Raw genomic sequence first — 26,578 nt, forward strand, 5'->3', positions numbered from 1 at the left:
AGTGAGAGAGTGTGAGAGAGGGAGAGAGTGTGAGAAAGGGAGAATGAGTGAGACAGGGAGGGTGTGTTAGACAGGGAGAGAGTGTGAGAGAGGGAGAGTGTTTGAGAGGACGACAGAGTGGGAGCGAGGGAGACAGTGGGAGAGACGGAGATTGAGTGAGGTAGAGAATGTGTCAGAGGGAGAGAGTGTCCGAGAGTGTAAGAGAGGGTGAGAGTGCAAGAGAGAGAGAGCGAAAGTGGAGAGAGTAAGAGAGTGCCAGAGAGGAATGGAGTGTGAGAGGGGGACAGAGTGTGAGAGAGGGAGAGAGTGTGAGAGAGGGAGGGAGATTGTGAGAGGGTTAGACTGTGAGATTGGGAGTGTGTGTGAGAGGGGGACATGAGTGTGCGAGAGGGAGAGAGTGTGAGAGAGGGTTAGAGTGTGCGAGATGGACAGAGTGTAAGAGAGGGATAGAGTGTGAGAGAGGGAGGAGTGTGTGAGAGGGTTAGTGTGTGAGAGAGTGAGGGAGTGTGAGAGAGGGAGGGTGAGAGAGTGAGAGAGTGTGTGAGAAGGAGAGAGTGTGAGAGAGGGAGGGAGTGTGAGAGAGGGAGTGTGAGAGAGTGAGAGAGTGTGTGAGAGGGAGAGAGTGTGACAGAGGGAGACAGTGTGGGAGAAGGAGAGTGTGAGAGAGGGAGGGATTGTTGAGAGGGAGAGAGTGTGAGCGAGGGAGAGAGTGTGTGAGAATTAGAGAGTGTGAGAGTGGGTGGGACTGTTGAGGGGGGAGAGTGTGAGCGAGGGAGAGAGTGTGAGAGAGTGATAGTGTGAGATTGTGAAGGTGAGGGCGGGTGAGAGTGCAAGGGAGAGATAGAGTGTGAGGGAGTGTTCTTGGAGATATGGGGAACTGGGTATCATGTGGAAAACACAATCCGGATTAATACATTTGCTGAATAAACAAACTTGTTCCTAAATTATAAACTCAGATCCTGGATAAAGTAAATGTCCTTCATGCAGTATTGCACCATTTACGTTGTGAATAGCTGACAGAGTGTGATAGGTCAGTTATTGTGCAGAGCTGGAATAGAACTTGTCTTTCCCCAGTGAGAGGCCAGAAAGCAAACACGTGGCACAGCCGCTTTTAAAAATAATTGTAAAGCAACCTGAAAAAAGATAGACCTCCCTCTAATTATTAAATGTGCGTCTGCTTTTATTGGGAGCAACACAGATGTTTTCAATATTAACAGCACAGGCAGCGCCCAGGGTCAGACAGATTGGAACTTACAATGACGTTGATGCTGTGAAGTAAGCAGTGAGCTAAAGCGGGCGCTGAGTTCACACATGGACACAGTGAATAGAAAGGATTACAGTGAGAATACTCGCGGTGCTGGGGAACTTGGAGGGAACCTGCAGGTGTTGGTCCACGTCATCTCACAGCCAGACCACATCCAAAGCCTAAAAAGTGCGTGAAGTACCGAAGGAAAACATTGATTCCGTTTGACCTCAGCGGCTCTATAGATGAGCAGATCATTCAATCCGACTGGAGCGCCCTTTCCCTGGAGACATACATTTGATTCCTGTCACTCCTACCATTCCCTGTGAAACCACTGTTGTATCTGCCGGCACCAGTGTCCCAGGCCGTGCAGACCAGATCAGAACCACTCGCTGTGTGAATCGTTTAGAAGCAGTTTTCCCTGCGGGATGATTGGATTGGCTGGGGCTGGGTTATTGGGAATAAAAGACGATGATGTGAGATTCGTTCCGCACATTTAAGATTATATTAGTTTTGGATAATCTGGATATAAATGAACTGTTTCCATGAACAATACAAATATCTGTTGGAAAGATGTAACTGAAATATATGATCATGCAGCTACATTCATCGGCGAGTATTGCAGAGCCGGAACTGATAACAAATGGCAACGTGGGGAGACTACACGGTCACTCACACCTCCTCCACCATTCAATTTGATCACTGCTCAGCTTCTGCCTCAATGTCATTTCCCGCTTGTTCCTCACATCATTTCATTATCTCATTTTCTGTAAGAATAATGGAGGCAGACACCCAAAGCCACATTTCAAACCGAGTTGGACATTTACGGCCATAAGACCATAAGACACAGGAGCTGAACTTGGTCACTAGGCCCAGCGAGCCTGCTCCGCCATTCAATCATGGCTGATATGTTTCTCATCCTCATTCTCCTACCTTCTCTCCTTCTCCCCATAACCCCTGATCTCCTTATCAACCAAGAACCTATCTATCTCTGTCTTAAAGACACTCCGTGAGGTGGCCTCCACAGCCTTCTGTGGCAAAGAGTTCCACAGATTCAGTACCCTCTGGTTGAATACATTCCTCCATATCTCTATTTTAAAGCATCGTCCCGTTGGTCTGAGATTGTGTCCTCTGGTTCTAGTTTTTCCTACAAGTGGAAACACCCTCTCCACATCCACTTTATCCAGGCCTCGCAGTATCCTGGAAGTTTCAATAAGATCCCCCATCATCCTTCTAAACTCCACGATTACAGACCCAGAGTCCTCAACTGTTCCTCATACGACAAGCTCTTGATTCCAGGGATCGTTCCAGTGAACCTCCTCTGGGCCCTTTCCAAGACCAGCACATCCTTCTTCAGATACGGGGCCAAAACTTCTCACAATGCTCCAAATGGGGTCTGACCAGAGCCTGATACAGCCTCAGAAGTACATCCCTGGTCTTGTACTCTCGGCATCTCGACATGAATGCTAACATTACAATTGCCTTCCTAACTGCCGACTGAACCTGCACGTTAACCTTAAGAGAATCGTGAACACGGCCTCCCAAGTCCCTTTGTGCTTCTGATTTCCGAAACATTTCCCCGTTTGGAGAATAGTCACTGCCTCCATTCCTCCTTCCAAAGTGTATAACCTCACACTTTTCCACATTGTATTCCATCTGCCACCTCGTTGCACAATCTCCCAGCCTCAAGGTCCTTCTGCAGCAACCCCCCCCCCCCCCCGCAGACCCCCCCCCTCCCACAGACCACCCTCCCCGCAAACCCCCCGCGCTTCCTCAATACTACCTGTCCCTCTACAGATCTTTGTATCATCTGCAAAATTAGCAACAGTGCCTTCAATTCCTTCTTCCAGATCATTAATGTATATTGTGGAAAGTTGTGGTCCCAGCACAGACTCCTGAGGCACACGGCTAGACACCGGCTGCCATCCTGACAAAGGCCCCTTTTTGCCACTCTCTGCCTCTGCCAGTCAGCCAATTCTTTTTCCATCCCAGGATATTACCCTGAACACCATGGGCTCTTAACTTATTTAACAGTCTCCGATGCGGCACCATGTCAAAGGCCTTCTGGAAATCTAAATAAATCACGTCCACTGATTCTCCCTTGTTTAACTTCCTTGTTACTTCCTCAAAGAACTCTAACAGATTTGTCAGACATGACCTCCCCTTGACAAAGCCGTGCTTACTCAGTCCTATTTTACCATGCACTTCCAAGTACTCCGCAATCTCATCCTTAATAATGGATCTAAAATCATACCAATGACCGAAGTCAGGCTATCCGGCCGATAATTTCCCGTCTTCTGCCTCCCTCCCTTCTTAAACAGCGGTGCTACATTCGCCATTTTCCAGTCCTCTGGGACCCTTTCTGCCTTCAGTGATTCCTGAAAGATTCCCGCCACTGCCTCCACAATCTCCTCAGCTATCTCTTTTAGAACCCTGGGATGTACTCCATCTGTCCAGGTCATTCATCCACCTTCAGACCTTTCAGTTTCCGCAGAACCTTCTCCTTAGTGATGGCCACGGCACTCACCTCTGCCCCCTGGCTCTCCTGGAGCTCTGGCATCCCACTGGTGTCTTCCACCGTGAAGCCTGATGCAAAGTAACTATACAGTTGGCCTGCCATTTATTTGTTGCCTATTATTACTTCTCCAGTCACATTTTACAGTAGTCAAATGTATTTTTTTGTCTCTCTCTTACCTTTTATATATTGAAAAAAACACCTTTCTATCTTCTTTTACATTACTAACTAGCTAGCCCTCAAATTTCATCCCTTCCTTCTTTATCGCTTGTTCAGTTGTCCTCTGCTCGCTATTAAAGGCTTCCCAATTTTCTGGCATCCCACTATTCCGCGCCACATTGTATGGTTTTTATTTTGCATTACTGCTGTCCTTGACTTCCCTCGTGACCCATTGATTCCTTTTCCTCCCCTTAGCATGTTTCATAAACATAAGAACTGGGAGCAGGCGTAGGCCACCTGGCCCCTCGAGCCTGCTCCGCCATTCAATGAGATCATGGCTGATCTTTTGTGGACTCAGCTCCACTTTCCGGCCCGAACACCATAACGCTTAATCCCTTTATTCTTCAAAAAAACTATCTACCTTTATCTTAAAAACATTTAATGAAGGAGCCTCTACTGCTTCACTGGGCAAGGAATTCCAGAGATTCACAACCCCTTGGGTGCAGAAGTTCCTCCTAAACTCAGTCCTAAATCTACTTCCCCTTATTTTGAGGCTATGCCCCCTAGTTCTGCTTTCACCCGCCAGTGGAAACAACCTGCCCACGTCTATCCTATCTATTCCCTTCATAATCTTATATGTTTCTATACGATCCCCCCTCATCCTTCTAAATTCCAACGAGTACAGTCCCAGTCTACTCAACCTCTCCTCGTAATCCAACCCCTTCAGCTCTGGGATTAACCTAGTGAATCTCCTCTGCACATCCTCCAGTGCCAGTACGTCCTTTCTCAAGTAAGGAGACCAAAACTGAACACAATACTCCAGTGTGGCCTCACTAACACCTTATACAATTGCAGCAGAACCTCCCTAGTCTTAAACTCCATCCCTCTAGCAATGAAGGACAAAATTCCATTTGCCTTCTTAATCACCTGTTGCACCTGTAAACCAACTTTTTGCGACTCATGCACGAGCACACCGAGGTCTCTCTGCACAGCAGTATGATTTAATATTTTATAATTTAAATAATAATCCCTTTTGCTGTTATTCCTACCAAAATGGATAACCTCACATTTGTCAACATTGTATTCCATCTGCCAGACCCTCGCCCATTCACTTCGCCTATCCAAATCCCTCTGCAGACTTCCAGTATCCTCTGCACTTTTTGCTTTACCACGTATCTTAGTCTTGTCTACAAACTTGGACACATTGCACTTGGTCCCGAGCTCCAAATCATCGATGTAAATTGTGAACAGTTGTGGGCCCAACACTGATCCCTGTGGGACACCACTAGCTACTGATTGCCAACCAGAGAAACACCCATTAATCCCCACTCTTTGATTTCTATTAATTAACTAATCCTCTATCCGTGCTACTACTTTCCCCTTAACGCCATGCATTTTTATCTTATACAACAACCTTTTGTGTGGCACCTTGTCAAAGGCTTTCTGGAAATCCAGATAGACCACATCCATTGCCTCTCCGTTATCTACCGCACTGTTAATGTCCTCAAGAAATTCCACTAAATTAGTTAGGCACGACCTGCCCTTTATGAACCCATGCTGCATCTGCCCAATGGGACAATTTCCATCCAGATGCCTCGCTATTTCTTCCTTGATGATAGATTCCAGCATCTTCCCTACTACCGAAGTTAAGCTCACTGGCCTATAATTACCCGCTTTCTGCCTACCTCCTTTTTTAAACAGTGGTGTCACGGTTGCTAATGTCGAAACCGCCGGGACCACCCAGAGTCTAGTGAATTTTGGTAAATTATCACTAGTGCATTTGCAATTTCCCTAGCCATCTCTTTTAGCACTCTGGGATGCATTCCATCAGGGCCAGGAGACTTGTCTGCCTTTAGCCCCATTAGCTTGCCCATCACTACCTCCTTGGTGATAACAATCCTCCCAAGGTCCTCACCTGTCATAGCCTCATTTCCATCAGTCACTTGCATGTTATTTGTGTCTTCCACTGTGAAGACCGACCCAAAAAACCTGTTCAGTTCCTCAGCCATTTCCTCATCTCCCATTATTAAATCTCCCTTCTCATCCTCTAAAGGACCAATATTTACCTTAGCCACTCTTTTTTGTTTTATATATTTGTAGAAACTTTTACTATCTGTTTTTATATTCTGAGCAAGCTTACTCTCATAATCTATCTTACTCTTCTTTAGAGCTTTTTTAGTAGCTTTCTGTTGCCCCCTAAAGATTTCCCAGTCCTCTAGTCTCCCGCTGATCTATGCTACTTTGTATGCTTTTTCCTTCAATTTGATACTCTCCCTTATTTCCTTAGATATCCACGGTCGATTTTCCCTCTTCCTACCTTCCTTCCTTTTTGTTGGTATAAACCTTTGCTGAGTACTGTGAAAAATCGCTTGGAAGGTTCTCCACTGTACCTCAACTGTTTCACCATAAAGTCTTTGCTCCCAGTCTACCTTAGCTAGTTATTCTCTCATCCCATTCTAATCTCCTTTGTTGAAGCACAAAACACTCGTGTTTGATTTTACCTTCTCACCTTCCATCTGTATTTTAAATTCCACCATATTGTGATCGCTCCTTCCGAGAGGATCCCTAGCTATGAGATTCTGAATCAATCCTGTCTCATTACACAGGACCAGATCTAGGATCGCTTGTTCCCTCGTAGGTTCCATTACATATTGTTCCAGGAAACTATCGCGGATACATTCTATAAACTCCTCCTCAAGGCTGCCTTGACCGACCTGGTTAAACCAATCGACATGTAGATTAAAATCCCCCATGATTACTGCTGTACCATTTCTACATGCATCAGCTTTTTCTTTGTTTATTGCATTCCCTAACATAATGTTACTATTTGGGGGCCTATAGACTACTCCTATCAGTGACTTTTTCGCCTTACTATTCCTGATTTCCACCCAAATGGATTCAACCTTATCCTCCATAGCACCGATCTCATCCCTTACTGTTGCCCAGATGTCATCCTTAAATAACAGAGCTACACCACCTCACTTACCATCCACTCTGTCCTTCCGAATAGTTTGATAGCCTTTGATATTTAACTCCCAGTCGTGCCCATCCTTTAACCATGTTTCAGTAATGGCCACTAAATCATAGTCATTCACGATGATTTGCGCCATCAACTCATTTACCTTATTCCGAATACTACGAGCATTCAGGTAACATACACTTATGTTGGCTTTTTTACCTCTGTTCTGAATCTTAACACCTCGATCAGTAACCTCTCCTAAGTTATATTTCCTCTTCACCTTTCTCCTAATTTTCCTTGTCGTTGAACCAATATCTTCCTGTAACAACCTGTCGCGTCGCTTGCCATTAATGTTTTCACTTCCCGTTTTATTCCTTTTAGTATTCTTGGCCTTATTCACTGAGTGCCCCTCAGTCACTGTACCTTGTACTGTCGGTCTTTTTGAGTTTTGACTATTGCTTCTCTGCCTTACACTTTCCCCCTTATTGCCTTATCTTTCTGTCCCTGTTTTACTACCTTCCAACTTCCTGCATCGGATCCCACCCCCTGTCACATTAGTTTAAACTCTCCTCAACAGCTCCAGCAACCCCCCCCCCTCCCCCCTACGACATCGGTTCCAGTCCTGCCCAGGTGCAGACCGTCCGGTTTGTACTGGCCCCACCTCCCCCAGAACCGGTTCTACTGCCCCAGGAATTTGAATCTCTCCCTCTTGCACCATCTCTCGAGCCACGCATTTGGCCTATCTATCATGACATTCCTACTCTGACTAGCTCGTGGCACTGGTAGTATTCCTGAGATTACTACTTTTGATGTCCTACTTATAAGTTCAACTCCTAACTCCCTGAATTCAGCTTGTAGGACCCCGTCCCGTTTTTTTTACCTAGATCGTTGATGCCTCTGTGCACCACGACAGCTGGCTGTCCACCCTCCCCGTCCAGAATCTCCTGCAGCCATTTCGAGACATCCTTGACCCTTGCACCAGGGAGACAACATAACATCCTGGAGTCTCGATTGCGTCCGCAGAACCCCTGTCTATTCCCCTTCCGATTGAGTCCCCTATCACTATAGCCCTGCCATTCTTCTTCCTGCCCATCTGCGCAGCAGAGCCAGCCACGGTTCCATGAACCTGGCTGCTGCTGCCTTCCCCTGGTGAGCCATCTCCCTCAACACTATCGAAAGCGGTTTATCTGTTTTGCAGGGAGGTGACCGCAGAGGACACCTGCACTGCCTTCCTTCTCTTGCTCTGTCTTTTGGTCACCCATTTTCTATCTCCCTCAGTACCTTTGACCTGCGGTGTGACCAACTCGCTAAACGTGCTGTCCGTGACATCCTCAGCATCGCGGATGCTCCAAAGTGAGTCCATTCGCAGCTCCAGAGCCGTCAAGCGGTCTAACAGGAGCTTCAGTTGGACACACTTCTTGCACGTGAAGGTGCCAGGGACAGTGGACGTGTCTCTGAGCTCCCACATCGCACACGAGGAGCATGACACGGGTCTGAGATCTCCTGCCATGTCTTAAACCTTCGGTTAACTTCAACAATTACATTTCCCAAAAAATAAATAAAGAAATAAACAACGAAGAAAAAAATAAATAAGTATACGAATGAATAGAAAAAGAAAACAGAAACCCTACTTACCAGTCACTTACCAGGGATAAAAAGCACCTCCCCTCCCCCCCCCCCCCCCCCCCCCCCCCCCCCCCCGCCCCCACCACCACCAAGCTTCGAATTCCAACCTAGATTCATATTCCCAAACTCACTCTTGGTTCTGTCTCACTCTGGCTGTGTCTTCTCTGGCTCACTGGGAGAACTCACCTGGGAGATGTAACCATTTGCTCAAACATACCATGTGATATCTTGTCAACGGCCTTAATAAAGCCCATGAAGACAACGTCGACTGCACTGCTCTTATCTACATTCATGATTACCCCTTCAAAACACTCAATCAAATTCGTGAGACATGACTTCCCCCTCACAAAGGCATGCTGACTTTCCCTAATTAGCCCTTGCCTGTCTAAATGCCTGCAGATCCTGTTCCTCAGAATACCTTCTAACAATTTACCCACTACAGAAGTAAGGCTCACCGGACAGTATTTCTGAGCTGATCGCTACAGCCCTAGTTAAATGAAGGTACAACATTTACGGCCCTACAATATTAAGGCACCTTTCAAATCGCTATCGATGATTCAAATACTTCAGCTCGCGGGCCGGCAATTTCCTCTCGAGCCAGCCACAACGTCCTGCGATACATTTGATCAGGTCCCGGGGATTTATCTGTCTTGATGCGCGTTAATACCGCCAGCAGTTCCTTCTCTGTGCCGAGTACACTCATCAAGACATCACTTGTTATTTCCCCAATTTCCCAGCATTCGTGCCTTTCTCAACAAAGAGGAATAATCACGGGTAAAGAGGTGTGAATTGTCTCAAGCCAGGACAGTTGGTAGGATTTCACAAGCCCAGAGCAGATGGTGGTGGTGGGGGGGGGGGGGGGGGGGGGGGAATTAATGATACATGAATCCAAGGTCCCTGTTGAGGCCGTACTCATGTGTGATGATCATAGTTATCATCTACATCTCCGATTTTGCCTTGTTGCGCGTCCTGAAGGCCACTTTGGAAAACCGTTACTCAAAAATCAGAGGCTGAATTCCCTTACCTGCTGAAGTGTTCCCTGGCTGGAAGGAAACATTCCTGCCTGGCGATTGTTGCGCGATGTCCGTTCATCTGTTGACGCAGCGTCTGCATGGTCTCGCCAATGTACCACGCTTTGGGACATCCTTTACTGCAGCCTGTGAGGTAGACAATTTTGGCCGAGTCGCGCGAGTGTGTACCGCGCACTTGATGGGTGGTGTTCTCACCTGTAATGGTTGTACCCATGTCGATGATTTGGCACGTCTTGCAGCGATTGCCATTGCAGGGTTGTTGGTGTCTTGATCTCTGTTTTCCTCAAGGCTGGGTAGTTTGCTGCAAACAATGGTCTGTTTGAGGTTCTGCGGCTCTTTGAAGGCAAGTAGTGGGCGTCTGGGATGGCCTTGGTAAGAAGTTCGTCTTCATCGATGATGTGCTGAAGGCTGTGAAGAAGATGGCGTGGTTTCTCCGCTCCGGGGAAGCACAGGGCGATGAGGAGTACTCTGTCGGTCGTGTTTTTCTTATGAGGACGTCGGTGCATTTTTTTTACTGTGGCCCATTGGAACTGTTGATCGATGCGTCGAGCGCCATATCCCGTTCTTACGATTGCGCGTTGATGTCTGTTACGTTCCTCTTCGTCTGAGCGTTTCCTGTGTATTGTCCATAGGAGATGGTTTATTTAATGTGTTTAGGGTGAAAGCTGGAGACGTGGAGCATCGTGAGGTTATCCGTGGGCTTGCGGGAAAGCGAATTGCTGTGGTAACCGTCCTTGAAGGAGATAGTGTGTCCAGGAGTGCAACCGATTCTGGAGAGTAGTCCACAGTGAGGCTGATGGTGGGGTGGAATTTATTGATGTCATTGTGTATTCGGTTCAGTGATACTTCGTCGTGGGTCCAAAGGAAAAAAAATGTCACCGCTGTATCTGGTGTATAACGTCGGTTGAAGGTCCTGTGCGGTGAAGAGGTCCTGTTCAACCTTGAGTAGAATGATTTTGGCGTATTGTTGTGCGCATTTTGTCCCCATGGTTTATAAGAAATAGGACGTATAATCATCTGGAAAGGAAAATCTTGATTAGAGAGAGTCAGCACGGTTTTGTGAAGAGTAGGTCGTGCCTCACAAATCTTATTGAGTTCTTTGAGAAGGTGACCAAACCGGTGGATGAGGGTAAAGCAGTTGATGTGGTGTATATGGATTTCAGTAAAGCGTTTGATAAGGTCCCCCACGGTAGGCTACTGCAGAAAATACGGAGGCATGGAATTCAGGGTGATTTAGCAATTTGGATCAGAAATTGGCTAGCTGGAAGAAGACAAAGGGTGGTGGTTGATGGGAAATGTTCAGATTGGAGTCCAGTTACTAGTGCTGTATCACAAGCATCTGTTTTGGGGCCACTGCTGTTTGTCATTTTTATAAATGACTTGGAGGAGTGCGTAGAATGATGGGTGAGCAAATTTGCAGATAACACTAAAGTCGGTGGAGTTGTGGACAGTGCGGAAGGATGTTAGAAGTTACAGAGGGATATAGATAAGCTGCAGCACTGGGCTGAGAGGTGGCAAATGCAGAAAAGTGTGAGGTGATTCATTTTGGAAGGAATAACAGGAAGGCAGAGTACTGAGCTAATGGTAAGATTCTTGGCAGTGTGGATGAGCAGAGATCTCGGTGTCCATGTACATAGATCCCTGAAAGTTGCCACCCAGGTTGAGAGGGTTGTTAAGAAGGTGTACGGTGTGTTAGCTTTTATTGGTAGAGGGATTGAGTTTCGGAGCCATGAGGTCATATTGCAGCTGTACAAAACACTTGTGCGGCCGCATTTGGGGTATTGCGTGCAATTCTGGTCGCCGCATTATAGGAAGGATGTGGAAGCATTGGAAAGGGTGCAGAGGAGATTTACCAGAATGTTGCCTGGTATGGAGGGAAGATCTTATGAGCAAAGGCTGAGGGACTTGATGATGTTTTTGGTAGAGAGAAGAAGGTTAAGAGGTTAATTAATTGAGGCATACAAGATGATCAGAGGATTGGATAGGCTGGACAGTGAGAGACTTTTTCCTCAGATGGTGATGTCAAGCAAGAGGGGACATAGCTTGAAATTGAGGGGAGATAGATATAAGACAGATGTCAGAGGTAGGTTCTTTACTCAGAGAGTAGTAAGGGTGTGGGATGCCCTGCCTGCAACAGTAATGGACTCGCCAACACAACGGGTATTCAAATGGTCATTGGATAGACATTTGGACGATAACGGAATAGTGTAGATGGGGTTTTGAGTGGTTTCACAGGTCGGCGCAACATCGAGTGCCGAAGGGCCTGTTCTGCGCTGTAATGTTCTATGTTCTACGTTCTATGGTTGTTTAGTGTGTCTGTATGAATAACTAGTTGTCAAAGTGAAGGCGTTGTGATTCACCATGAAGCGGATGAGTTCTGGAATTGCATCTGAAGATTGGCAGTTGGCGATGTTGAGTACTGAGGCTGTTGCAGCAATTCCGTCGTCATGGGGGATGCTGGTGTAGAGTGCCGAGTCGTCCATTGTGACGAGGAATGTTCCTGGTTCAACTGGTCCATTGGTGCTGAGTTTATGTATGTAGTCCGTCGTATCGTGACAGAATGTGGGCGTTCCTTGCTCGATGAGTGTCAAAATGCCCTCGAAGTAGTCAGAGAGGTTCTCAGACAGGGTTCCATTGCCTGAAACGATAGGACGGCCTGGTGTGTTGGCCTTGTGTATTTTCGGGATGCAGTAGAAATCTCAAACACGGTGAATACGTGGGATAAGAGCATATCGGGTGGTCTGAACGTCTTGATCCAAGGTTTTGCTCAGTCTGTTGAGTTGGCGAGTGTGTTCCTTGGTCGGATCTGCGGTTAACTGTAGTGTTCTTGGTTGTTCAGTTGTCGGTATACTTCTTTGCTGTAGTTCGTTCTGTCCAGTACGACGATGGCCCCTCCTTTGTCTGCTGGATTGATGGCAATGTTGTGGCGGGTCGTGAGCGCGCGGATAGCATTGTGTTGCGCTTGCGTGTCGTTCGGAGTTGTCTTGTGAATGTGACTGATGAATCTGGCATTGACGCGACTCCTGACGGCTTGGGCATACATGTCGAGTCTCTGGCAGCGGCCTGATGGAGGGTTCCAATCTGACTTTCCTCTTCGGCTACTGAACCGCAGATCTCTGTCTGCAGTTCCAGTTCATTGGTTGTCTCATTGTTCACGTCGAGCCCTTTGGTCTGTGGAAGAACTTCCGGATCCTCATTCGCCTGATGAATTCCTCCGTGTCTGCCGTGAGACTGATGGGGTTCTTCAGCATGATAAAGACGAGGTGAAAGCCGAGAGCATTAACATTTTAAACTCGATCATGAAGGATAATACAAAGTGCAACACTCCGTACAATATTCTTGGGGTCATAATTGTGACTGTATTAAACTATTTTCACTCTTTCTCCTGTCTCAGTGACAGAACGAAATAAACTATTATCAGTTTGCTTGTAGTTTTCTGAATTGATTGCTGGCCATTCATTTGGCCAGCTTGTAGACTGGAGCCATGGATTTTTCTGACTATGTTCCCGGGTGTAATGTGAAGAACCGCTTGAAACAGGTGCAATAGGATGAGACTCAGCACACTCATTATTACCATCAAGCGACCGTGGTCATTTCTGAACCAGCTTCCTGATGATGTTTAATAAACAACACTGAACATCGCCAGTGGCATATTTGCATTTGATGTAATTTACATTTAATTTTCTTCATCCGGTGAATCTCAGACGGATTAAGCTGGTAAAACCGACCCAAAATAGTGTAAACTCTCAACCACAATCTATACACTTGTGTTGTTGCTTATTTGTCAAGGAATCTTATTAAAGCAAAGTTTGAATAAAATTGAGAGAATCCAATTGAAGCAGTTTTATTTAACGCTGGTAGATAGTGATCTGATTGACGTAAGAATCAATGCAATGTGTAAGTATCGACAAAATTCCTTCACTCATTTTACCACATGCTTCTTTTTCAATAAATGGTGGGTAAGGTATGCTCATGGAATGGTTAGCCTGAGGAATTATTCGTGTGGCCCTGGCAACAGCTCTAATCCCTGATCAAGGAGTACTCCATGTTTATGTCCATGTTCGTGGATTTAAACCAGAGGGCTGTAGGTCCAAGTTAACCTCCCGGACATGAACAAAAACATCCCGGCTGACATTCCAGTGCAGTTCAGAGGAGTGGAGGAGATTACAGAGGGGAGAGGGCATGTAGGGATTTGAGAACAAGATGAAAAACCTCACAGAAAATAACACTGCGTTTTCCTGGGAAAGGTGGTTTACTCCGCGGGTTTAATTCCTCCCAGTTAGAACTGTTCCTAAACAGTAGAAATTTGACGAGTGAATGAAAACAGCATGGTGAACCAGCAGCCCTGATTGAAGACAATCCGTTGAGATGTCATTTCTAGCTGAGACCAGGGACATTAGAACATTTCACAGCTTCAGGAACCCAGGCACGGAAACATCATTGATATCTACAGCTCGAAGTAGTTACCACTTTAAACCAAATCAAACTTTCAGGCTGCCAGTTTACAGGGAGAGAGCATTACTGGGATCTTTTTATTCCTTTTTAAATACATTTTTGGAAAAAATTATTTTTTTCCAATTGAGGGGCAATTTAGCGTGGCCAATCCACCTAGCCTTCTCATCTTTGGGTTGTGGGGGTGAAACCCACGCAGACACGGGGAGAATATTCATGCTCCACATGGACAGTGACCCAGAGCCGGGATCGAACCTAGGACCTCGGCACCGTGAGACAGCAGTGCTAACCCACCGCACCACCGTGCTGCCCTACATTACTGTGATCTTAACTGCCAACAATCTAAAAAGTGCATGACTTAGAACAAAGAACAAAGAAATGTACAGCACAGGAACAGGCCCTTCGGCCCTCCAAGCCCGTGCCGACCATGCTGCCCGACTAAATTACAATCTTCTACACTTCGTGTGTCCGTATCACTCTATTCCCATCCTATTCATGTAATTGTCAAGATGCCCCTTAAATGTTACTATCGTCCCTGCTTCCACCACCTCCTCCGGTAGCGAGTTCCAGGCACCCACTACCCTCTGCGTAAAAAACTTGCCTCGTACATCTACTCTAAACCTTACCCCTCTCACCTTAAACCTATGCCCCCTAGTAATTGACCCCTCTACCATGGGGAAAGGCCTCTGATTATCCACTTTGTCTATGCCCCTCATAATTTTGTATACCTCTATCAGGTCTCCCCTCAACCTCCTTCAAATGTATGGAAGATAATTTTGCTGATTAGCCAGATAGGAGGGTATATTACAACCATAGGAAATATGAATCATCCCCCACTTACCCCACTAAGAACAAAATAAATTACAGCACAGGAACAGGCTCTTCGGCCCACCCAGCCTGCGCTGATCCAGATCCTTTATCTAAACCCGTTTTCTATTTTCCAAGGATCTACTTCGCTCTGTTCCCCGCCCGTTCCTACATCTGTCTAGATGCATCATAAATGATGCTATTGTGCCCGCCTCTACCACCTCCGCTGACAAAGCGTTCCAGGCACCCACCACCTTCTGCATAAAAAAGCTTTCCACGCACATCTCCCTTAAACTTCCCCCCCTCATCTTGAAATCGTGACCCCCACTCTTGGAAAAAGCTTATTGCTATCCACCCTTTCCATACTCCTCATAATTTTGTAGTCCTCAGTCAGGACCCCCCTCAACCTCCGTCTTTCCAACGAAAACAATCCTATTCTACTCAATCTTTCTTCTTAGTTAGCACCCTCCATTCCAGGCAACATCCTGGTGAACCTCCTCTGCACCCTCTCTAAAGCATCCACATCCTTCTGGTAATGTGGCGACCAGAACTGCACGCAGCATTCCACATGTGGCCTAACCAATGTCCTATACAACGGTAACATGACCTGCCGACTCTTGTACTTAATACCCCAACCGATGAAGGCAAGCATGCTGTATGCCTTCTTGACCACTCTATCGACCTGCGTTGCCACCTTCAGGGTAGAATGGACCTGAACTCCCAGGTCTCTCTGTACATCAATTTTCCCCAGGACACTTCCATTGACCGTATAGTCCGCTCTGGAATTAGATCTTCCAAAATGCATCACCTCGCATTTGCGTGGATTGAACTCCATCTGCCATTTCTCTGCCCAACTCTCCAATCTATCTATACTTTGCTGTATTCTCTGACAGTCCTGCTCGCTATCTGCAACTCCACCAATTTAGTATCATCTGCAAATTTGCTAATCAGACCACCTATAATTTCGTCCAGATGATTTATTTATAACAAAAACAACAGTGGTCCGAGCACGGATCCCTGTGGGACACCACTAGTCACTTTTCTCCATTTTGAGGCACTCCTTTCCACCACTACTCTCTGCCTCCTGTTGCCCAGCCAGTTCTTTATCCATCTAGCTAGTACACCTTGAACCCCATACGACTTCACTTTTTCAATCAACCTGCCATGGGAAACCTTATCAAACGCCTTACTGAAGTGCATGTATATGACATCTACAGCCCTTCCCCCATAAATTAACGTTGTCACTTCCTCAAAGAATTCTATTAGGTTTGTGAGACATGACCTTATCGGCACAAAACCGTGCTGCCGATCACTTATAAGTCAATTTTTTCCCAAATATGAATAGATCCTGTCCCTCAGTATCATCTCCAACAGTTTGCCTGCCACTGACGTCAAGCTCACAGGTCTATAATTCCCTGGATTTTCCCTGCCACCCTTCTTAAACAAAGGGACAACGTGAGCAATTCTCCAGTCCTCCGAGTCCTCACCCGTGCTCAACGATGCTGCAAAGATATCTGTTAAGGCCCCAGTTATTTCGTCCCTCGCTTCCCTCATTAAGCTGGGATAGATCGCATCCGGACCTGGGGACTTGTCCACCTTAATGCCTTTTAGAATACCCAAAACTTCCCCCTTCCTTATGCCGAGTTGACCTAGAGTATTTAAACATCCGAAGTACGCATTAAGAATCTCACCCATTTCCTCTGACTGCACGCATAAATTCCCTCTTTTGTCTTTGAGTGGGCCAATCCATTCTCTAGTTACCCGCTTGCTCCTTACATACGAATAAAAGGCTATGGGGATTTCCTTAACCCTGTTAGCCAAAGATATTTCATGATCCTTTTTAGCCCTCTTTATTGCGCGTTTGAGATTTGTCCTACTTTCCCGATATTCCTCCAAAGCTTCATCAGTTTTAAGTCGCCTAGGTCTTATGTATGCTTCCTGTTTCATCTTAGCTAGTCTCACAATTCCACCCGTCATCCATGGTTCCCTAATCTTTCCATTTCTATCCCTCATTTTCACAGGTACACGTCTGTCCTGCACTATAATCAACCTTTCCTTAAAAGACTCACATATTTCAAATGTGGATTTACCCTTAAACAGCTGCTCCCAATCCACATTCCCTAGCTTCTGCCGAATTTTGTTATACTTGGCCTTTCCCCAATTTAGCACTCTTCCTTTAGGACCACTCTCGTCTTTGTCCATGAGTATTCTAAGACTTACACAATTGTGATCGCTATTCCTAAGTAATCACCGACTGCCACTTCAACCACCTGGCCGGGATCATTCCCCAATACAAGGTCCAGTGTGGCCCCTTCCCGCATTGGACTATTTACATACTGCTCTAATAAAAACTCTCCTGGATGCTCCTTACAAATTGTGCTCCATCTACGCCCCCAACACATTGAATGAGTCCCATTCAATGTTGGGGAAGTTAAAATCTCCCATCACGACCACCCTATTGCTCCTACATTTTTCTATAATCTGTCTATTTATTTGTACCTATACTTCACGCTCGCTTTTGGGAGGCCTGTAGTAAAGTCCCAACAATGTTACTGCACCCTTCCTATTTCTGAGCTCTACCCATATTGTGCTCGAATCCTCCATCGCGCCTTTTTTATCACAGCTGTGATATCATCTCTGACCAGTAATGCAACTCCTCCACCCATTTTGCCTACATCTCTATCCCTCCTGTAGCATCTATACCCTGGGATACTTAGTTGCCAGTCTTGCCCTTCCCTCAACCAAGTCTCAGTAATACCAGTAACATCATATTCCCAGGAACTAATCCATGCCCTAAATTCATCTGCCTTACCTGCTACACTGCTCGCATTGAACCAAATGCATCTCAGACCACCTGTCCCTTTGCGTTCATCATCTCTCCCCTGTCTACACTTCTCCTTAGTCACATTGAGTTTATTATCTAGTATCTTACTGGCTTTAGTTGCTGCCTCTTTACTGACCTCGGACTTACTAATCTGGTTCCCATGCCCCTGCCACATTAGTTTTCAACCTCCCCAACAGTGTTAGCAAAAGCACCACAGAGGACATTAGTTCCAGTACTGCCCAGGTACAGCCCATCCGATTTGTAATGGCCCCACCGCTCCCAGAACCGGTTCCAATGTCCCTAATATCTGAACCTCTCCCTCCTGCACCATCTCTCAAGCCACGTATTCATTCTGACCAATCTTGAATTTCCACTCTGACTGTCTTGTGGCACTGGTAGCAATCCTGAGATGACTACCTTTGAGGTCCTACTTTTTAACTTATCTCCTAACTCCCTAAATACCGATTGTAGGACCTCATCCCGTGTTTTACCTATATTGTTGGTGCCAAATGCTCCACGACAGCTGGCTTTTCACCCTCCCCTTTCAGTATGTCCTGCAGCCGATCTGAGACATCCCTGACCCATGCACCCGGGAGGCAACATACCATTCGGGAGTCTCGTTTTCGACCACAGAAACGCCTGTCTACTCCCCTTTCGATTGAATCCCATATGACAATAGCCCTGACAGTCTTTTGCCCGCCCTTCTGTGCAGCAGAGCCATCCAGCCAGATAAGTAGTGAGGATGACAAAAGGAATGTGCAATGGGATACGGATTGATACAGTGATTATGCAAACATCTGGCAGACGGAAAATAGGGTAGGAAAATGTGTAAACGTGTGCACTTTTAGCAGGAAGATTGGATAAGCAGCATCTTGTTTAAATAAATACAGAATTCAGGACCCTGACGTGCAGCGTGATTTGGGTGCCATTGTAGATGAATCACAAAAGGTTAGTCTGCAGGCACACTAAGTGAGTAGGACGACAAATGGTATGTTGTAATTTATTACAGGGAGGATGGAATGTAACAGGAGATTTTCTGCAGTTGTACACCGCGCTAGAGAAACGACCTGTGCAATTCCGGGATAAAAGGAATGCGGACTCCAAACGTGAATTGTGTTTCTCACGCCCCAGGAACTGCCAGACCTGCTGAGTTCTTGTATATCTTTCTGTTTTATGTTTGCAGTACTGTGCACAGTTTCCGCATCGTTATGTAAGAAAGACAATAACGGTATTAGATAATCGCACACTTACGTTTAGACAGTGGCCCAGTGGTAATGTCACTAGACTAGTAATCCAGCTGGAGTGTCAATTTCTTTTCTGGCATTGATTACAATTACACCACAATGGCAAGTGACATTTAAATGTAACTCTAAAGTCTGGAAATGAAAGCTCCTCTCAGTAATGGTGACCTTGCGACTATCATCAACTGTCGTTAAAAACTCATCTGGTTAATCAGGGCCCTTTAGGGAAGGAAATCTGTCAACCTTACATGGTCTGGCCTACATATGACTCGCAGATGGTGACTCTTAACTATCATCTGATATGTTTAAGGGATAATTAGTATCACCGTGGTTAGCACTATTGCTTCACAGCGCCAGGGACCCGGGTTCTATTCCCGCTTGGGTCACTGCCTATACGGAGTCTGCACGTTCTCACCGTGTCTGCGTGGCTTTCCTGCAGTGCACCACGTGCAGGTCATATCCTCACCACCCATTTATAATACATTTTGGGGAGTTAATATGTTTGGTAACGCACTGCAGATTTTCCAATATATAGATCATATCAGCCTCTCTCTCTGATTTTATTCTAAGTATCAGATCAACCCCTCCATCGGGATGTTTGGTACGTCCTACCGTCATAAGAGAATCGTGAGCAAGGACTCCCAAGTACATTTATGGTTCTAACTTCCTCAGCAATTCCCCAATTTAAAAATTGTCTATCCCTCCATTTCTCCTTCCAAAGTGCAGAACACTTTTCCAGGTTGTATTCCATCTGCCACTTCTATGCCCACTCTCCTAGCCTGCCCAAATCCTTCTGTCGTCCCCTTGCTTCCTCAATATTATCTGTCCCTTTACAGATTGTTGTATCATCTGCAAACGTAGCAACAGTGCCTGCCGTTCCTTCTTCCAGATCATTAATGTTTATTGTGAAAAGATGTGGTCCCAGCACAGACCCCTGAGGCACACCACTACTCACCGGCTGCTATTCTGAAAAAGATCCCTTTATCCCCACTGTCTGCATTCTGACAATCAGCCAATCCTCTATCCATGCCAGGATCATACCCTGAACACCCTCCTTCTCTCACGCTCATTCTCTCTCATCCTCTTTTCCCCTAATCCTCTTCCTCTCTCACCCTCTTTCCGCCTCACTCTCTTTCTCTCTCACCCTTGTTCTCACTCACCCTCGTTTCCCACCCTCTTTCTCTCATTCTTTTTCACTGTCTTTCACCCTACCTTCCATCAGCACATCTCACAGACAAGTTCTCTCTCTTCCTCCACATCTCAATCCGCCTCCATTCCAGTTTAATTTTGTATATCAGATGGGGAGCCAGTATACGTGAGAGACGGGGAAATCGTTTTCAGAGCTGCTTTTTTTTTTGTTGCTCCATGTGGAATTGTGTTGTTATCTGCTGCAGGGTCTGAGTTTTATGAGGTTCTAATAATTCAAAATGTTTCTCAGTTTGAGGAACTGCATCAGATGTAGCTTTCGAATAATGTACTTCGGAGTTTAAATAGTTCCAGATTTTCGAGTCATTGAAATCTTCTATTTATGCTCACCCTTAAATAAATGGTGTGAATGAGCACTGTCGCTTAACAGTGTCAGGATGTCAGTTTCGATTCCTGGTTTGGGTCACTGTCTATGCGGGGTCTGCAGGTGTCTGTGTGGGTTTCATCTGGCTGCTCCGGTTTCCTCCCAAAGTCCCGAAAGTCGTGCTGTTAAGTGAATTGGACATTTTAATTCTCCGTCTGTGTACCCGAACAGCCCCGGAATGTGGCGACTAGGGGCTTTTCACAGTAACTTCATTGCAGTGTTAATGTAAGGTTACTTGTGACTATACAATAACGATTATTTTTATCACAGTTAAAGAGGCAAGTTACACCTCAGAGTGCAGTGGAACTACCAGAGAAAGATGCCTACAATTGGACCTGATTCACTGAATGGTCAAAGTAGAGCGACGGATGTCACTGAAAACATATGAGCTCGAGAGGTTGGATTGATGGTGTTTCAGTGACAGCATCCTTTTTGTTACTGTCCGTTGATCAATTTGATCATCACCGCCCATTGTTTGCAAAGTGCCAGTATCGTAATCTGTTCATATTTGTAAAAAATATAGGTTAACCGATGTTGCAACATCAATATCCCCGAGGTGGTTCCTCAGGGTCTCAATTAATGACTTTGGGAATATATAACTTCAGAGTTCTAGACAGAGAGACTGCCAGAAACACGAAGGGTCACATCCCTTCACACTCAACATGCTTCTTCCAATTGATATTGCTGAGAAAATATTCTACCCAATCCTTACTATTGTTGGTGTTCCTGGTAAGTGACTATCACCATTAAAGTTGTGTAAATCTGTGTGTGACCAGCACCTTGAGTTGAAACTGTGAATGAAAATGTTTCAAGCTGATCTCATGCTCAACGTTATACAGACATCTGATGAACGATGTAACTCACTTCAGTCAAATATCTTCCAACATGTCTCTGGTTTGAATCTCTTTCATCAACTGACATTAAACCGGTTTGTCATTCCTGGGATCTCTGATCAGTCATTTTTTTATTTTGAGTGGAATCTTGTATAATGTTAGTTTGGATCTCAGGGAAGGCATTCACTTTGAAGGAAGGTTTAGTGGGACTAAGAATGAAATCACACTGAGTGTGGGTCACTAACCAGAGTGGAATATCTGACAGCGGTGAATAAGTATTACTGGACGTATCTGTCAGTGTAGAATTGTACTGAGTGTGGGTCCCTCACCAGAGTGGAATATCTGACAGCAGTGAACAAGTATTACTGGAATTATCTGTCAGTGTAGAATTGTACTGAATGTATGTTTCTCACCGGAGTGGAATATCTGATACAATTATCTATCCATTACTGGGAATATCTGTCCTTGTGGAACTGTATCGAGTGTGGGTCAGAGATTAGAGTTAAATAATTTCGTTCTATTTTGGAATTATTTGTTTTGGTGATGGCCACTCAACTCTACGCATCTCTCTCTCTCGCACTCTCTCTCTATCTTTCTCTCTCTCTCGCTCTCCAACTCTCTCTCTGTCTATCTCGCTCTCTGTGCTTTACCTTTGAAATAGATTGAAAACAGGAAAACTTTGTTTTTGTTTTGTAGATGTTTGGTATTTATTGTGTGAAGTGAAGTGATATCTCTGTTGTATATTATTCTGTTCCAACAGAAACAGATAGGATCCACGCACTGATATGTAAACCCAACAACAATGCAGCATTTCTTTGGATAATATGAATAAAATATTTTATTTTTGACAGAAACCGCTCCAGTCCATTCAGACAGGTGTTTTCCAGGCTGTGATTGGGAGGCTTATTGTTCTGATCAAAATGTAGCAGCGGACAGTGAGGTATCGAGAAATTAATTTCCCATTAAAATATCCACTTTGCAAGTTTATAATTAATGATTAATGTGTTCGTGTACTTAGTTGTATTCTTCCTCTGTATTCACTGTCACTCTCAATTAGATTTTGACTGTAAATTGTGTAATTATCATTTTGCTTCCCGATCCCATACTGTTGATGGGAATGGTGAAGGAGAGTGATCCCAGTGCTGATCCTTGTGCAACACTACTTCCCGCATTCCACCAATCAGACTAAACCCCTTCAACTCCTCACCCTGTGTTCTGGTCTGCACTCCATTCTGCTATCGTGTCCCCTCACTCCACTGTGTCTGAAATTACTCATGAGTCTGGTATGTCGGAACTAACTGATGTCAAGGAATAGATTAAGAAACATTCCAATTAGATGTCGCATTGATCCAATAATTGGCAATGATATGTAAAGAGGCTACATGTGGACTTTGGAGCATGTGATGTGATGATAGAGTTTGGTGCTGAATGTGTTCAAAGAGAAATAAAGGTGTTTGGGAAAAGGAGCAGATCTCGTGATTCTTTACTCAACAGCGGCCAGAGGCTAACAACTGAAGGTCTTTCGAAATTAAAATTGTTTTACTCCTATTCTTCTAATAAAAGCTATCGTTTGTGATAGTCATTTAAACAATTCAATCAAATCTGTCAGGAATGATGTTGACTTTGCAATATGTGCTGACTATTTATTAGATACTGTGTTACTAGAATTATTTCCCTCATAATATTAAATCCATTTTCCCTACTATTGACGTTGTGACTGGGAGATTGTTTTCTTGAATTTTTTTAGTTCCAAGAATAGCAAAAACCGACTGAAGCCTTTCAATTGTTTGGCAATATTCTGACAATGACGAGTGAATAGACAGATAATATTGGCTGCTCTTTCGCATTGTCTATGTCAAGAACGTTTGACTTTCAAAGTCATCCGCCTCCCTCTACATGGACCCCATCTCCTCTCCTCTGGCCTCCTATCTGCTCTTGATATTGTTATTGAGATCTGTCAGTGCGACATCGACCGTCTCAATTTATCTGCCCCTCTCACCCATTCTATCCTGTCCCACTGAACTTACCCGAATGGTCTCCCTGATATCCAACCCTGGCCTGTTGATATAAGCTGCTCACAAGTGTGGTACCATTATTGTCAGGTGTACTGCCCTCTTCCTAGAATTTCGGCGGGAGCGGCGTGCAGGGCCTGCCGGTAGGTGAGTATTTGAGTTTAAAACACTTACCTGGTCCCGTTTCTGTTCTTCTTTTCTGTTTTATTTTTTATTTTATTTTTTTAAGGCGGGAACCTGAAGTTCGACCCGGACCGGACGTTCGACCCGCGGACTTCTGGAAAGGTCGCCGCCCCCCCCCCCCCACCAATAAATTCTGGTGGAGGGGAAACCCGAGACACTACACGTGTAGTGTCTCCCACCCGCCCTCCTCCTCTAACCTAATAATAAGACCCATTGGTGTGAGGTAAGTACCATATTTTATTATTATTATTTTTTTTTAAATGTATTTATTATCCAGATCTTGGTTGGAAGTTAGAGGGATGGCAGGGAAGAGAGTGCAATGTTCCTCCTGCAGGATGTTTGAGGTGAGGGATGCAGTTAGTGTCCCTGCTGATTTTACCTGCAGGAAGTGCTGCCATCTCCAGCTCCTGCAAGACCGAGTTAGGGAACTGGAGCTGGACTTGGAAGAACTTCGGATCATTCGGGAGGCAGAGGGGGTCATAGATAGCAGCTTCAGGGAATTAGTTACACCAAAGATTGGAGATAGATGGGTAACTGTAAGAGGGACTGGGGAGAAGCATTCAGTGCAGGGATCCCCTGCGGTCGTTCCCCTGAGTAACACGTATACCGCATTGGATACTTGTGGCGGAGGGGGGACGGACTTACCAGGGGTAAGCCATGGGGTACGGGCCTCTGGCACGGAGTCTGTCCCTGTTGCTCAGAAGGGAAGGGGGGAGTGGAGCAGAGCATTAGTAATTGGGGACTCGATAGTCAGGGGCACAGATAGGAGATTTTGTGGGATCGAGAGAGACTCACGTTTGGTATGTTGCCTCCCAGGTGCAAGGGTACGTGATGTCTCGGATCGTGTTTACCGGGTCCTTAGGGGGGAGGGGGAGCAGCCCCAAGTCGTGGTCCACGTTGGCACTAACGACATAGGTAGGAAAGGGTGCAAGGATGTCAGGCAGGCTTTCAGGGAGATAGGATGGAAGCTCAGAACGAGAACAAACAGAGTTGTTATCGCTGGGTTGTTGCCCGTGCCACATGATAATGAGATGAGGAATAGGGAGAGAGAGCAATTAAACAGGTGGCTACAGGGATGATGCAGGTGGGAGGGATTCAGATTTCTGGATAACTGGGGCTCTTTCTAGGGAAGGTGGGACCTCTACAGACAGAATGGTCTACATCTGAACCTGAGGGGCACAAATATCCTGGGGGGGGGAGATGTGTTAGTGCTCTTTGTGGGGGGGGGGGTTAAACTAATGCAGCAGGGGCATGGGAACCTGGATTGTAGTTTTAGGGTACGGGAGAATGAGAGTATAGAGGTCAGGAGCACAGATTGGACTACACAGGAGGGGGCCAGTGTTCAGGTAGGTGGTTTGAAGTGTGTCTACTTCAATGCCAGGAGTATACAAAATAAGGTAGGGGAACAGGCAGCATGGGTTGGTACCTGGGACTTCGATGTTGTGGCCATTTCGGAGACATGGATAGAGCAGCGACAGGAATGGATGTTGCAGGTTCCGGGGTTTAGGTGTTTTAGTAAGCTCAGAGAAGGAGGCAAAAGAGGGGGAGGTGTGGCGCTGCTAGTCAAGAGCAGTATTACGGTGGCGGAGAGGATGCTAGATGGGGACTCTTCTTCCGAGGTAGTATGGGCTGAGGTTCGAAACAGGAAAGGAGAGGTCACCCTGTTGGGAGTTTTCTATAGGCCTCCAAATAGTTCTAGGGATGTAGAGGAAAGGATGGCGAAGATCATCCTGGATAAGAGCGAAAGTAACAGGGTACTTATTATGGGAGACTTTAACTTTCCAAATATTAACTGGAAAAGATATAGTTTGAGTACATTTGATGGGTCGTTTTTTGTACAATGTGTGCAGGAGGGTTTCCTGACACAATATGTTGACAGGCCAACAAGAGGCGAGGCCACTTTGGAATTGGTTTTGGGTAATGAACCAGGCCAGTTTTAGATTTCGAGGTAGGCGAGCACTTCGGGGACAGTGACCACAATTCGGTGACGTTTACATTAATGATGGAAATGGATAAGTATACCCCGCAGGGCAAGAGTTGTAGCTGGGGGAAGGGCAATTATGATGCCATGAGGCATGACTTGTGGAGGGGTGGGGGGTTGGAGATGTAGGCCGCAAGTGTTGGGCACACAGGATATGTGGCGTTTGTTCAAGGAACAGCTACTGCGTGTTCTTGATAAGTACGTGCCGGTCAGGCAGGGAGGATGGCGTCGAGCGAGGGAACCGTGGTTTACCAAAGAAGTGGAATCTCTTGTTAAGAGAAAGAGGGAGGCCTATGTGAAGATGAGGTGTGAAGTTTCAGTTGGGGCGATGGATAGTTACAAGGTAGCGAGTAAGGATCTGAAGAGAGAGCTAAGACGAGCAAGGAGGGGACATGAGAAGTATTTGGCAGGTAGGATCAAGGAAAACCCAAAATATTTCTATAGGTATGTCAAGAATAAAAGAATGAATAGGGTAAGAGTAGGGCTAATCAAGGAGAGGGGTGGAAAGTTGTGTGTGAAGTCTAAAGAGATAGGCGAGAGAATAAATGAATATTTTTCGTCAGTATTCACTCAGGAAAAAGATAATGTTGTGAAGGGGAATGCTGAGACCCAGGCTATTAGAATAGATGGCATTGAGGTACGTAGGGAAGAGGTGTTGGCAATTCTGGACAGGCTGAAAATAGATAAGTCCCCGGGGCCTGATGGGATTTTTCCTAGGATTCTCTGGGAAGCCAGTGAAGAGATTGCTGAGCCTTTGGCTTTGATTTTTATGTCATCATTGGCTACAGGAATACTGCCAGAGGACTGGAGGATAGCAAATGTGGTCCCTTTGTTCAAGACGGGGAGCAGAGACAACCCCGGCAACTATAGACCGTTGAGCCTCACGTCTGTTGTGGGTAAAGTTTTGGAGGGGATTATAAGAGACAAGATTTATAATCATCTAGATGGGAATAATATGATCAGGGATAGTCAGCATGGCTTTGTGAAGGGTAGGTCATGCCTCACAAACCTTATCGAGTTCTTTGAGATGGTGACTTAACAGGTAGACGAGGGTAGAGCAGTTGATGTGGTGTATATGGATTTCAGTAAAGCGTTTGATAAGGTTCCCCACGATAGGCTATTGCAGAAAATACGGAGGCTGG

This window comes from Scyliorhinus torazame, chromosome 20 (genome assembly GCF_047496885.1).
Source record: "Scyliorhinus torazame isolate Kashiwa2021f chromosome 20, sScyTor2.1, whole genome shotgun sequence".
In the NCBI taxonomy this organism is placed as follows: domain Eukaryota; kingdom Metazoa; phylum Chordata; class Chondrichthyes; order Carcharhiniformes; family Scyliorhinidae; genus Scyliorhinus; species Scyliorhinus torazame.